We start from the raw sequence: 16,216 nt of genomic DNA, 5'->3' as shown, positions 1-16,216 counted from the left end.
TCGTGATGCTGGTGGTGGTGGTGATGGTAGTGATTGTTGTGGAGATGGCGGCGGTGGTTGTGCTGATGGTGGAAGTGGTGGTGGTGGTGGTGGTGGTGCTGGTGCTGGTGCTGGAAGTGGTGGCGATAGTGGTAATGGTGATGTTGCTGTTACGGTGGTAGTGGTGGTAGTAATTAGTAAATATTGCCAGTGGTGATGGTGGTGGCGATAATAGAGGAGGCAATAGTTGTATCAATGATGTTGTTATGATAGCGGTAATGCGATGTTGTTGGTGATGTAGTGGTGACACTGCTCGAAATAGTAGGAGCAATGTTCTCGTGATACTAGCCGTAGTATTAATCATGGTGGTGGGGTGGTGCATCTGTTGTTTTGTGGTTGTTGAGGGTCTGGTTACATACCAGATGAGTGCTGAAAAGTTCCTGGTTCTAAGGGTGTCGCGAAAGCCCTGATTGCAGGCCCAACTTTCCGCGTTGTTTTAAAGGGCTTAGAAAAACCGAAGGACCGTTGCAATAAGTGTGGAACTCTGAGAATTAACTGATCCTTCTACATTTTCTTTTACCCAAAGCCAAGAACTATCAGCATGCCTTCGTATATTCAATACCTGTGGCTATATTTTGTGTGTGTGTGTGTGTGTGTGTGTGTGTGTGATTAATTAATGGTTTCAAAGGGTGGGGTTAAGTCAATTGCATCGATCCTAGTGTTCAACTGGTAGTTATTTTATCGACCCCGAAAATATGAAACGCAAAGCTGACCTCTGCGGAATTTGTTTGTAGTTAATTAATAACTAATAGGATACAAAGATGAGGTAAAGTTATCTTATCGAGTTATGCCGACTCATAGGGGCCGGTTTCCCTACCTGGACGGGACGCTGGTTTGTCGCAGAATTACTCATTTTTGCCAGCTGAGTGGACTGGAGCAAGATGAAATGAGGTGTTTTGTTCAAGAACACAAATCGTCGCCCGGTCCAGGAATTGAAACCACAATCTTACGATCATGAGTCCAACACTCTCACCACTAAGACACGCACCTCTACAAATAGGATATGGTAGTTAAAGTGTTTGTTTCTGATAATTATGGTGTTTCTGGTGGCTTTAGAGTTCATATTGATATTAGTGACAGTTATAATAATTATGAGGATTGCAGTGATATTAGAAGTTATAGTGAAGACTAGTTGCTGTATTGATTGCTTGTGATACTTATGACGCTTTTTTTTTTGTGACTTTAGTGGCCGCATTTGTCTTAACTGAGATTGGGTGGGTAGGGGGTGTAGTAGTTTTAATGCTTGTGCGTGCAGTGTTTATATTAACAATGATAGTTGTAATGGATACAGAGTATATAGTTAAGACTCTTTTAGTTGTAGTGGTTGTTTGTAGTAATTACGACGATACTAGTCGCTTTAATGGTCGTATTTGTTTTAGTTCAGATTGGATGGTTAGAATAGTATTAAAGATTTCACGTGCTATGCTTATGATAACTATGATAATTATAAACAGGATGATTAAGATTCTTGTTGTCATTGTGATTATCTGCGATAATTATGATCATTCTGGTAGCAGTAATGGTCGTATTTGTATTAGTGAAGACCAGAGCATTAGTTAAATGGTTCTGCGTATGTGCGCTGGTTATGATGATTACGATGATCGTAACAGTGAGAGCGCGTGGCTTAGTGGTTAGGATATTCGACTAACGATCGTAAGGCCGTGAGTTCAATTCCCGGTGATGCGTCGTGTTCTTGAGCAAGACACTTTATTTCACGTTGCTCCAGTCTAATCAGCTGGCAAAAAAACGAGCAGTACCTGTAATTAAAAGGGCCATATGTCATACTGAATCTCCCTGAGAACTACGTTAAGGGTACACGTGTTTGTGAGTGCCCAGCCAAATGCATGTTAATTTCACGAGCAGGGCGTTCTGTTGATCGGATCAACTGGAACCCTTATAGTCGTAACCGACAGAGTGCTAGTGGTTATGATTGAAGTATGGTTAAAACACTGGTTGTTGAAGTGGTTGTTTGTGATAAATACGATGATTCTGGTGGCTTTAGTTTCAATATTTCTGTTAGTTTAGACCGAGGTGCGGTTTTAATAGTTATAATGGTTTTGTGTGTGGTGGTTATGATAATCATGTCAATTGTAGAGACTATGGTTAAGACTCTGGTTATTAGAGTTTGTTCCTGATAATTTCGATGATTCTTGTAGCTTTAGTGTTCATATATATGCTGGCTAAGCTTGGTGTAGAGACTAAGAATAGTTGTAATATTTATGCGCGTAGTGGTGGTAACAATAGTTTAAGTTTCATCAAGACTATCATTTGGAGAATTAAATTGCGGTTCTTTTGATTTTTAGGTGTTAAGGTAGCGAGCCGGTAGAACCGTTAGAACTGAGCAAAATACTTAGTGCAACTTCGTTCGTCTTTACTTTCTGAGTTCAAATCCCATTGAAGTCGACTTTGCTTTTCAGCCTTTCAGAGTCGATAAAACAAGTACCACTTAAGCACTGAGGTCAATGTAAGCGATTACTTTCTCCCTTAAAAAATTTCAGGATTTATGTCTATAGCAGAAAAGAATATGATTTTAGGTGTAAAGATGGTGAGCTGGCAAAATTGTTTGACCGCCGGATAAAAAAAAGCTTAGCAACATTTCTTCCAGCTTTACGTTCTGAGTTCAAATTCTGCTGAAGTCGACATTTCCTTTTACCCTTTCGAAGTCGAACAAACAAGTACCAGTCGAGCACTTGAGTCGATGTAATTCACTAGCCACTCTTCCCCAACAAAATTTCGCGCCGTGTGCCCATAGCAGAAAGGATTATGGCTTTCGTTGTTATATATTGGTGGTGACCGAGTTTCTATTGGTTATCTTTGCTTACATACATGATTCTTGTGGTATTTATTATTGCGGTGATTATTGTTGCAGATGCACTTAATGAAGTGGCTCGGGTTGTGTTAAAGAAGACTGTGGTTGGTGTGGTTGTTGCCATGTTGATAATTATAGTTGCCATCCGTCATAGGGTGGGTAGTATGTGTGCTTCATGTGCGTGTGTATATCTATCTATCTATCTATCTATCTATCTATCTATCTATCTATCTATCTATCTATCTATCTATCTATCTATCTATCTATCTATCTATCTATCTATCTATCTATTTATCTATCTATATCTATCTATTATATCTATCTATCTATCTATCTATCTATCTATATATCTATTTATCTATCTGTCTGTCTGTCTGTCTGTCTGTCTACATGAATATATATATTTATAAATGCATGTATTTATGTATTTATGTATCTATGTGTTTTGTATATAAAAATACACACACACTCACACACATATATGGATGGATGGATGCGTGTGTGCGTATATACAGACGTATATATATATATACCCTCCTTCTTCCATTTTCCTGAGCGCCTAATAATAATAATACTGTAATTGTTCCACGTGTTGTTGTTTTTTCTGTTTTCCCGTTTGGATTAACCTTATATATATATATACGCACACATTTATTCACGTACACACACACACACACGTGTTAATAAGACTCACATGAACTCATTAGAGTACATCTCAGCTCATCTCACAAAAGAGCTCTGTACTAATTATAGATAATTCAATAATTTTGTAACCCGTTGCTCTGTTAGTCCCTTGCGAGAACTAAAACAGAAAGGAAATTTCGATACACAATATGAAAGAAAAATCTGATAAGTATTATTCTCAGAGTTGTACAATTCTCTCTGGCAACAAATGTATGCTTCTTAGAGATTTCATTTCATCAGGTAGACCAAAGTACGAATCTCACTCTAGCCTAGTGGTTTTCAACCGGAGTCCTGAAGGCCCTTAGGGGTTCATGTGAGATTATGTTGTTAAGATTCATTTGCAATAAATTGGCTGCACTTCTACAATACATAAAATATTTTGATTTTTTTTCACTATCCCTAATAACATTTAATTACAAAAATATAATATGACTTAAACATCGAATGGTTATCGGAAAGGAAGTCCAACCGAGTAAAATAGGAATGAAAGGGGTCCATAGGGAAGAACATAGTTGAGAAGCACTCTAGCCGATAAATATATAGCTATCGGTCACGCAGGATTAGAACACAAAACCGTTCGTACTGTGCGGGATATACGTAGTAAAATGAACGTTTTTTGTTTCAATTAACCTATAATTAATCAATCCATTAGGCCCATAATCTATCAGATAATAAGCTCACATGAAATCAGCAGAATTTCTCAGCTGATCTAAATCGAAGTGTAACTTATAAAATAGCTTATCGACTAATTATAGGTAATAAATAATTCGGTGGTTACAGTACTATTCCCCAGCGACAGATAATGCGAATAGGAAATTTCGATACGCTATGTACGAGAAAGCATGATTAGTGCTAGCACTCAGCTTTACTATAAATATATGACCCAGCGGATGCCATGTATACACACACACACACACACATACACACACACATACTCACACACACACACACAGTGTCACTGGGAAAGGCGGCGAGCTGGCAGAAACGTTAGCACGCCGGGCGAAACGCGTAGCCGTATTTCGTCTGCCGTTACGTTCTGAGTTCAAAGCCCGCCGAGGTCGACTTTGCCTTTCATCCTTTCGGGATCGATAAATTAAGTACCAGTTACGTACTGGGGTAGATGTAATCGATTTAATTCCTTTGTCTGTCCTTGTTTGTCCCCTCTATGTTTAGCCCCTTGTGGGTAATAAAGAAATATATATATATATATATAGTGTCACTGATGAGGATTAATTCAATCTGAAATCCTTGATGATCTAACACTCCTCGCTTGCAGTACAGCGGTTGCTCTCCCTCATTAGTCAATGGATAAGTGCTTTGTTCGTGACTTAGACTTATTTTGACTCTTATTTCTAGCAAAATTTTCCTGATTTGCACCCTTAGTCACTTTAGTGTCGTTTGTGCTTGCGCCTTTTAGTTTTCAAATCGCTAATACCCACTTTAATATATATAATATATAAAATATGCATATGTATATACCATGTATATATATATATATATATATATATATATATGTGTGTGTGTGTATGTATGTGTCTGTGTATGCACATATGTATATGCATGCATTCGTGTATATCTATGTATGTACCTATATATATATATATATATATATAATATATATATATATATATATATACCTATCTATCTATCTATCTATCTATCTATCTATCTATCTATCTATCTATCTATCTACTATATCTATTATATATATATATATATATATATATATATATATATATATATATATATAATATAACATATATATATATAATATATATAAAGTTGACAAAAAAAACGTATAAAAAGGCAGGACAGTCAAAATAAGAGGAAGAAGGAGGAAAATCGCCAACAGTCCACGTGTATTGGGATAAGTGTGTGTGTGTGTGTGTGTGTGTATGTGTGTGTGCGTGTGCGTGCGTGCGTATGTATGTACGTATCCGCGTTTGGGTATATGTGTATATTTATATCAGTAACGTATATTCCGCCAAGCTAGAGGAGCGCTGCCCACTCATCAAAGACGGGGTAAATTTATCATAAATACTGAAGCTCCCTCCGCATTATAACCACAGACCACAATGGAGGAAAGTTTATTTTTTTCGCAGTTCTCTACGCCAGTTGATCTTACATTGAAATACGCACCAACACAATCATATCGTGGAAAACACGATAACGGGAAATTGACCAAATAAGGAAAATAAAGACCTAAGATGTGTAACGGTTCACTAGCACACCTCCTGTGTTTTGTTTTCATGGTGAGACTTCTTTATGTATAGATTCGTTGCGAATTCATTAACGCAAACTGATTTTTCCTTTATAATAATAACAATAATGCTGTTCTTGCAATATCATGATATCATCTGAAGCTAGGTTGCATAATCTTAGTTTATCAAAACGAGGTATTGAGTCATTGACAGTGCACAACGAATCAACAAGTGATAGGTGCTATGACTTTACGTGTATGTAAATTAAAGAAACGAGAATATATATATGTATGTATTTTTTGTATTTGTATGCACAAATATATACGACCAGACACATGTACATGTGTATGTGTGTGTATATGTGTATCTGTGTGTGTGTGTGCAGACTCCAGCATACATTACATTTATGTGTGTGTGTGTGCATATATATATATATATATATATTATATATATATGTGTGTGTGTGGTGTGTGTGTGTGTGTGTGTGTGTTGGGGGCACCTTCGTATTGGAAGTCACTTGACCCTGTTATCTCCCCTACTGTCCCTCTCGCGTCTGACCATTGTCCAAAGTCAAGACGCCATGATAGATCGTTAGCTACTACACGCATTTTTTTCTCTCCTTGTTTTTTTTCTGTGTATCTTTCTGTCCAAGAGCGTAGGCTCGAAACGTAAAAGACTTTTTCTATTCCTCCACCTGCCTTCGTCTTTTGTTTATTTTCGTAAACTTTCCCTGTATATATATATATATGCATGTGTGTATGCGTGTGCAATATATATGTAAATATATGTTTGTATCCATCCATCCATCCATCCATCCATCTATCAATACATACATACATGCATGCACACATATAGGAAAGGTGCTGAAAATTCCTGGCTTTACGGGTATCACGAAAGCCTGCTTGGTGGCCCAATCTTTCGAGTTCTTTTATATGGCTTTGAAAAATTAAAGGACTGCCGTACTAAGTATGTGAATCTGAGGGAGGAATATGTTGAATGGAATTATAATTAAGTAATCCTCCTGTATTTTCTCTTATCCAAAGTCAAGAACCTTTCAGCACCCTATCGTACACCCACCCCATATATATATATATATATATATATATATATATATATATATATATATATATATATATATATATATCTATATGTACTGTTGGATTTTACTCATGAAGGTATTGGAATCTTACATGTATACCATCCTGCCAAATAAATGGATCTACAAATTCAATATCCCTACATATCACACATCTATTTTCTTTCCTCCGCCTTACTATCTATTTTGTATCTTATCTAAATTAACTATTACTTAACCATCCTCTCACACCATCTCCCATGAAGGGATATAATAAATATCCTGGAAACAGCTGTAAGACCTTCTATATATAAATGTTCTAAAATCTACACAGCCTTGGTTTTATTTTTTATCTCATTACGAAAAAAAAATCAAAATCATATATATATATATATAATATATATATATATATATATAATATAGCTATCTATCTATCTATCTATCTCTATCTATATATCTATCTATCTATCTATCATCTGATATATATAATATATATATATATATATTATATATGTACATATATATGTATGTATGTATGTATGTATATGCATTTGCGTGTGTGCATGTGTGTGTACGTAAAACCAATACATTGTTTTGCTTACAATGAAATTTCATAATTAAATCTATGTAATTGCAGTTCTATAATCTCACACCTTCAAATTAATTATGTATATGGATTTTTCGCTCCTGTTGTAATTGATTGTTGTTGCTCTGAGTGCACTTATCCTTATTGTTGCCGTTGTGGTTTCTGTAGAATAGATATATTTTTGCATGAGGTCAATGATACTTGTTGTTGTTAGTGGTGATGCTGCTGCTGCTAATGCTGATGTTGTTGCACTTCATACCAGTCTCCTTAGAGCAGACGTAAGAGCAAAGTGTTTCTTGCCGTGACCACCACATCATTTTTTACTCTCCGGCTACATTAGCTTACTTGTTTCTTCTTTTATTTTTCTTAAGCCATTAGGGTGTCGTTCGTTGAAAGATTTGGCTGTTGTTACGAGCAGGTCAAGCGACTACATAGGGGGTTTTTCGTTGTCTGATGAAAGAGCCCTATATTCTTGTTTTTGTTCTTCTTGTTCAACACCAGTGAAATATGACTGAACAGACCTATGATCAAAGGTGCTTCAGGCGGTAGCATCACGTCATTTAGAACTATTTTGGAGTACATTATAGAATGTTCCCTGTTCAATATTATAAGATGGCGGCGTACGTATAAAATGGATACCAGGTTAATATATATATCTATTCAGAGTTCCGTAATGAACAGCTTCGAAACTATATTCTTTTACTTGTTTCAGTCATTTGACTGCAGCCATGCTGAGGCACGACTTTGAAGGGGTTTAGTCAAACAAATGGACCCCAGAACATGTTCTTAAGCCCAGTACTTATTCTATCGGTGTCTTTTGCCGAACTGCTAAGTTATGGGGACATAAACACACCAACACCGATTGTCAAGTGGTGATGGGGTAACAAACACAGACACAAAGACACACACACACACACACACACACATATATATATATACACGACAGGGTCCTTTCAGTTTCCGCCTACCGAATCCACTCACAAGGCTTTGGTCGGCTCGAAGCTATAGTAGGAGACACCTGCCCAAGTTGTCACGCAGTGGTACTGAACCTGGGACGTGGTTAGGAAGCCACGCCTGCGCCTATAGTTTAGCTGCTTGAAATTTATTATAGGTTTTCTAATTCACGTTGTATTGTACAAAAACATCTATCATTTCATCGCGTCGCCCACAGGTGCACGTATGAAGATTAGTGTAACCTTACAGTTAAGTTTGGTTTGTGATTGGTTTAAATAGTGATTTGATAAGTTTTGTTCGTGAGCAGAGGAATAAGGGGGAATAAGTGAGTAGAGGAATAAAGTAACAAACTCCGAAGCATGTCAAATCATTCTCCTTTATTGTTTTGTTTAGGAAGAGCGTAACAGGATGCATTTACAGCTGTTTCAATTTCCACTGCGAAAGGTTTAAAAGATTGCAGTTAAACCATCTTACGTTTTCTAATAGGCACTGCACACATACAGTTACACAAATACCCTCACACACAACACACACGAATACACATGCACACACAGACACACAGATACACACATACACATCCATATACCTACGCTATTCTTTGTTAGTGTATACATTTGACGAACTCTCACACAGTTGTCTAACAAATTCTGTTCACACAAAAATGTTGGTTTCCCGAAGCTACAGCCAAAAGAAAATAAATCCTACTGGCCCAAGGTGCCATTCAGCGAGCTCGAACTCAGCAGTTAAGGACGGAACTTCTTCGACACATAACTATGTATGCAGGATGTTATTTACGACTAGAAAGACCAAGCTATTACAACTTCCTTGTGATCGTGTGCTTACGCGATTGAAAGAGACTGTGTTATGTTTGCATTGAAGGATGGTCCCAAGATTATTATTGATGCTGACGGAGATGCAGTACATCTGTAGTAAGGAGGAAAATGAAGTTGCGTGTGGCTGATCTGTGTGTGCTGAAGATTAAGAATGGTTGTGTAGGAGTGTGTGTGTGTATTTGTGTGTGTGTGTGTGTGTGTGTGCGTGTGTGTGTGTATGTATGTGTGTGTGTGTTGTTTTTAAGTCTTTGATAACACTGATAACGACGACGACGACGACGATGATGATGATGATGATGATGATGATGGTGATGGTGATGGTGATGATGATGATGGTGATGGTGATGATGGTGATGGTGATGATGATGATGACGGTGATGGTGATGGTGATGATGGTGATGATGGTGATGATGATGATGATGATGATCATGAACACGATAAGGATAAAGATGATGATAATGATGATGGTGATGAGGAGGAGGATGAGGTTAATGGTAATGGTGATGATAATGACAATGATGATGATGATAACAATGATGTTGATGGCTACGCTGCAATAATGTTGATAATGATGTTATTGCGGCTAAAATTTATATACAATTCCGTGTTGTTATTAAATACTATCAAGGTGTTTGTTAATGTAGTTACTGGTGTCGTTTTTGTTGTTGTTGTTCATGTTCACGGTGGTGGGTCTGGTAATATTGCTGGTTTGATAATCCTTTTAAATTAAATTCTGTTATTCAATATATATTTTAATACAAAATGATTGATTCCTTGGCGTCTTGTGGCGTACGTAATGATATTAGCGAATGATTTCATTTTCCATTCAAGGAACTCCATTTTGTTTCTTTTCTTATAAATATTCTAGAAACATTCGGACAATAGCTATTCTCTTTCTTTTTGATTAAATGCTTAGTATACGACAATCGACTGTGTTATTTAGACATCTGCTCGAAATGAGTCGGTAAAGCTGGAGAGAAAAAGGCAAAGGCCAAGTGCAGTTCCGAATGTTAAAGATACACGCGGTCGATGATGCATACCCAAATTTATATAGTCACGCAAAGAGAAAACTTGCCTCAGTCGATATTGTTTGGTTCTACATATTGTAGAGAGATGTACAACAACGCAGACCGGAAATTTATAGTGTGCGTGTTGTATGCTCTCTGCTCCTGTTGCTCGCTCGCGTGAAGGCAAATAAGTGTTCGTTAGTGTGCGTGCCCGTATATGTATGTATTATAAGAGAGACACAGAGACGAAGAGACAGAGAGAGAAGGGAGAATAGATAGAGAGAGATGGGTGATAGAGAGGAGGTAGAGAGAGGGTGTATGTATGTATATATGATTTAGTTAAGCAATTTGAGTCAAGATAGAAAAGAATGACGCAATCAAGACAGAACTGGAAGTGCATTGTGACTAGCAGTGTATAACAACATGCGATGGTCTGTTCGATACCGTGATGCTGTGATATATATAAATATATATATATATATATGTGTGTGTGTGTATACACATACATACATGCATATATATATATATATATATATATATATATATATATTATATAAATTGTTGATGTCATATGACTTTGGAAACTTCGAGATAACAGTAAATACTTATGTTTGGAACGGCGAAATTCGAAGCAGATGAGGCTATTAGTAATAACATGTTAAATATTGCATTAAAATAACTTTGGATAGAAAAAGGTCAAAGAAAGGAGTCTATGGGACACAAATCGACAACTTTTTTGTAAAGATGATAACATTTCTATCCAAAGGATTCTTCTTAACCCCAAATCTACATGACTTTTATAGCTTTACTTGCTTCGAATTTCATTGTTCCAGTATATGTATGTATGTATGTATGTATGTATGTATGTATGTATGTATGTATATATATATATATATAATATATATATATATATAAAACCACATGGTTCCGGGTTCGGGCAAATCTCTTCTTCCATAACCTCAGGCTGACCAAAGCCTTGTGAGTGAAATTGGTAGACGGAAACTGAAAGGAGCCCGTATATATATATATATATATATTATATATATATATATATATATATATATATATGTGTGTGTGTGTGTGTGTGTGTGTGTGTGTGTGTGTATGTTTTCCTCCGTACCGTCGCTGATATTGGCATGTTTACGTTCCCGTAACTTAGCGGTTCGGCAGAAGAGACCGATAGAATAAGCACCAAACTCACAAAGAATAAGCCCAGAAGTCAATTTCTTCGACTAAAAGGCGGTGCTCCAGCATGGCCACTGTCAAATGACTAAAGGATGATAACCACCAATGAGCAAAGTTGGGAAAACCACTGGACTAGACAACTTTCGTCTGTTAAACGCAGACTCATCAACAGTGTCTGTCCCCATAGCTCGGGGACACACACACACACACACACACACACACACACACACACACACACACACACACACACACACACTCACACACACACACATACAGATGTATGTATAGTTCGTGAGTTTAATAACTTCGTGTTCCGTAGGGTGGAAGCTGATGCTTCGCAACTGATTCTTCGTATAAGAGAGTGTATGAAAGCTAAACGTTTAGGTCGTTCTGAGAATACATAAGGAAGAGGGAGTTAGTAAACATACTGAGTCGTATATATTTGAATAAATTTCATGATACACTGAAACGTACCGTACCCACTTTTGCGCATTTAATTGATTTGTCAGTTTTACTTCTGCTGTTGTTTAGCAAATGTTATCCGGTTATTAAGTTACGATACATCAAAGGATGTCTGGACGGATCTTAAGCTTCTTGTTTCTGTATTTCCTTGAGGTCTGTCGACATCAGTTGTTAATGTGGAAATATCCAGTTGATGTCAGATTCGTGCGGCTTTTAGTTTCAATTGAGCTGATTTTCTATGTAGTCCAGTCCAAGCATCCCAAATGTCGATACATGCGTTACTAAGTAAAGCAAACCAATCTTCCGTCAATTTCGGCGATGAGTATTCAGTACCATTACTGCAAATGTATTGCGAGATATTGTCTTATTGTAAGAGAAATGGTCTGATTGATATGTTTGTTAAAATCGCATTATACTGTCCTACTTCTCTATTTTTGCTCACAGCGGCTTTTTTATTATTGAGAAATTGTTGACCTTATTGAGTGAAACAAAAGGAATCATCGACAGAAAGGTTTCCGATTCACGGTACAGCTGTCTTCTGTTCTGTTCAGTTTGTGTTATGCGCATGTGGTTTGATCAAATTCCTTTTCTATATTATCTGTAAAGGTTATTAAATTCAGATGTTTCTCAATAATGTAAATATTTCCAGTAATATATATATATATATATATATATATGTGTGTGTGTGTGTGTGTGTGTGTGTGTGTGTGTGTGTGTGTGGTGTGTGTGTGTGTATGTATGTATGTATGTATTTATTTATTTATACACTTTTTTATCCAAGGGGAGGCAATGCGAGCAACAACCACAGGAACATCACAAAATTCAAAGATAGACCAAACACATACAAATCTTATATGCTAATTTATATCTAAACAGTCCGACATCTATCATAATCTCAAACCTATCGGCGAATGAAAACATCTTTAATCAACACGCCCCAATATACAACAATGCCTTGAAATTGAGTGGGTTCACAAATAACATTGAATACATACACAATACAAAATTAAAAATTAAATTGGCCAGCATGGTCAGCGACGATATGAAACGGATTTCGGATGGCAGTTGCTCCCCTCATGGTTCCCAAGTAGCTAATAATGATCAATATTTATGCTGATAAAACGAGTTTTGGAAATAGGAGAAATGAATGCGATGTGGTTGGTCTTGTAAATGGTAACCACGTTAATAAGGCTAATAATGAGATTTGTAAGGATGAAAATACCATGGATGATAACAGCAACGGGAGGGAAGGGGTTGCAAATAATATGAATCATAAATGTGGATTAAGGTGTAAAGTTGGGCTTAGGTCTAATAAAGGTGATAATAGGAATAAGAATAATACTAGTAGTAATAGAGATATGAATATTAGTAATAGATACAGGAGTGCCCTTACATTTAGTACATCAAGCCAAGCAACATATCATAATCTCACTATTAATACTAAGTCTAGGATTCGTCAAGTTACTTGGTTTGCCTCCCCCTCTTTTCATTAAGTGTGAAAGGTTTACCAAAGCTATTTTGTAAGTTATTGAAGGAAAATTTCCCAAAACACCATAAGTACTATTCAATATGTAACAAGTCAACAATCAAGCTGACCTACTCAGTCACTCCTAATGTCGGATCTATTATTGCTTCGTTGAATAGAATTAAAATAAGGCGCTATAATGATAGAAATGATGACAGAAGCTTTAATGGAAAATTCATTAATGACATAGAAGATGGTATTAATATTAATAGTACGTCTTCTGAAATCGATTGTGTTGGAGTGACAAATAATGCAAATAGTAGAGATAATCATAATAATGATGTTGGTGATGATATTAGTGATTATAATGATTATCAGGGTGGTAATGATGGTGTTAATAGTAGTGGTAATGGTAATAAAAATATTAGTAAAAATAAAAATTAAAATAAGGATGGTAATAGTAAGAATAATAATAGAATAATTATACCGGAGAATAGTACGAACGATGGTGTAAATGATATGGTAGATCGTAGTACTGGGAGTGATCAATAATACGGGACCCCGCAGCAGGTTAAAGAAATGTAACTGTTGGGACCCATCAGAATGTCCGATTAGCGGAAATTGTCGCCAGGAAAATGTAGTTTATAAATGTAGTGTTGAGGCTCAAGGAGGCCAGAGAAAAATATATATTGGAAGCACAGTAGACTTTAAGCAGAGGTATCGATCCCACCTGAGCTCTTTCAACAATCCTAAATATAGGACCTCTACAACATTGGCATTACATGTTAATGACCTTAAAGGAAGGAATGTTGAATTTAAAATATCATGGGCTATCCTTGCACATGCCTCCCCTTATAGAATTGCGTCCACTAGATGCAGTTTATGCATAAGGGAGGCATATACTATATTGAAAAATTACAACAACGCAGTGTTAAATAAGTTCACGGATGCAATACCGGCGTGTACGCATAAGATCCACTCGACGTTCCATATGAAATTTAGAAATAGAAATAGTAATAAAAGTATGAGCTAAGCAATAACAATTGAGTTAAGTTTAGTGAGTATAGTGAGTGGTAAACAAGATATAACTAAAGTAATGTAATTATTTTAAAAAATAGCTAGAAAATTTAGAAATAGAAATAGCAATAAAAGTTAGAGCTAAGCAATAACAATTGAATTAAGTTTAGTAAGTATAGTGAGCAGTAAACGAGATAAAACTAAAGTAATATAATTATTAAAAAATAGCTGTTGGTCGAGGATTCGAACCTGAATATGTGGCTTTGCATGTATGGGAGAATTTATAAAATTGAAATAAAATAAAATAAATTAAATAAGTTCGCGGATGCAATACCGGCGTGTACGCATAAGATCCACTCGACGTTCCATAGGAAATTTAGAAATAGAAATAGCAATAAAAGTATGAGCTAAGCAATATCAATTGAGTTAAGTTTAGTGAGTATAGTGAGTGCTGAAGTGAAATGGTCTAGATGGCGCTGTGTGCATACAGTTTACTATGGCGAATTGTTTGCGTATAAAGTTCCATTCAGGATCGACGAAAACATTTCTGGGAGTACGTAAAGGACTTGTTCTGAGAATGGCCGGTGTGTGATTGTGTATTTGTTCATGTTTTATATGTGTTTGTATAGGACATCCTGATGAGGGGAGTGCCAATTTTAAGTACTACTTTAAGTACCGATATGTCTAATATTAATTGGCACATCCCCGAAACGGCCCGTAAATGGACTTCTGTATATCTTATATTTTTGTAAGCTTGTATATGTATTATATTCTATGTACTATTCGCCGGAATTTTATTCGTCTTTTGATATGCCATATTTTTATTTTATTATCATTATATTTATTTCTCTTATTCTAACAGTTTTAAGCGTGTTATATGCAGTATTTATATTTTTTTATATGTATATGATACTTATATATTACTGAATTTTGAAATTTAAAAAAAAAATGTCGGACTGTTTAGATATAAATTAGTATATAAGATTTTATGTGTTTGGTCTATCTTTGAATTTTGTGATGTTCCTGTGGTTGTTGCTCGCATTGCCTCCCCTTGGATAAAAAAAAGTGTATACAGCTCATTGGAGCACTTCTATTTCCAGTCTGTTGTATATCTTGAGAGTTGTCACTCAAGATATAACGTTATATTTTGTAATTTATATATATATATATATATATATAACGTTCACTAGTAAAATAACTTTGGTTAAAAGTTTTAATTATTGGAAACGTTTGAAAGCTCCCTCTCTCTATTCTCTTGCACGCCGAAGGAAAAGATATGCTATGGAACATCCTGGAGAATTTTAATGCAGGAACTGGTAGATACTGTCAGCTTTCAAATACACCGTCTTTGAAATCTCGAGCGTAAGCACTGTATTGTGCCACTTTGATATAATTAGAGGTCTTCAACTGTTCAACTGCCTACCTAAAGAAACTAGAAATATAAAAAGGATTTCTACAGAAACATTGAAAAAAAATTCCCCAAAACACATTGAATAAATTCCTAACGACGATACTGGACCGGCCAACCATTCAAGGATACATTCAGGGAAGATCAGCTGCTACTACGGACTCAATCGTAGACCAACTTCATATCATAAAGCGACAAACCAAACCGATAGAAAACAAAAGGTGACGAGCTGACAGAAAGACAGAAACGTTAGCAAGCCGGGTGAAATGCTTAGTGATATTTCGTCTGCCGCTACGTTCTGAGTTCAAATTACGCCGAAATCAACTTTGCCTTTCATCCTATCGGGGTCAATTAAATAAGTACCAGTTACGCCCTGGAGTCGATATAATCGACTTGATCCGTTTGTCTATCCTTGTTTGTCCCCTCTGTGTGTGGCTCCTTGTGGGCAGTAAAGAAATAAAACAAGTTAAGACGGTGCTCCAGCATGGATG

Source organism: Octopus sinensis, linkage group LG9 (genome assembly GCF_006345805.1).
Source record: "Octopus sinensis linkage group LG9, ASM634580v1, whole genome shotgun sequence".
Classification (NCBI taxonomy): domain Eukaryota; kingdom Metazoa; phylum Mollusca; class Cephalopoda; order Octopoda; family Octopodidae; genus Octopus; species Octopus sinensis.
The sequence above is the reverse complement of the archived record's forward strand: the minus strand, read 5'-3'. Positions refer to the sequence as shown.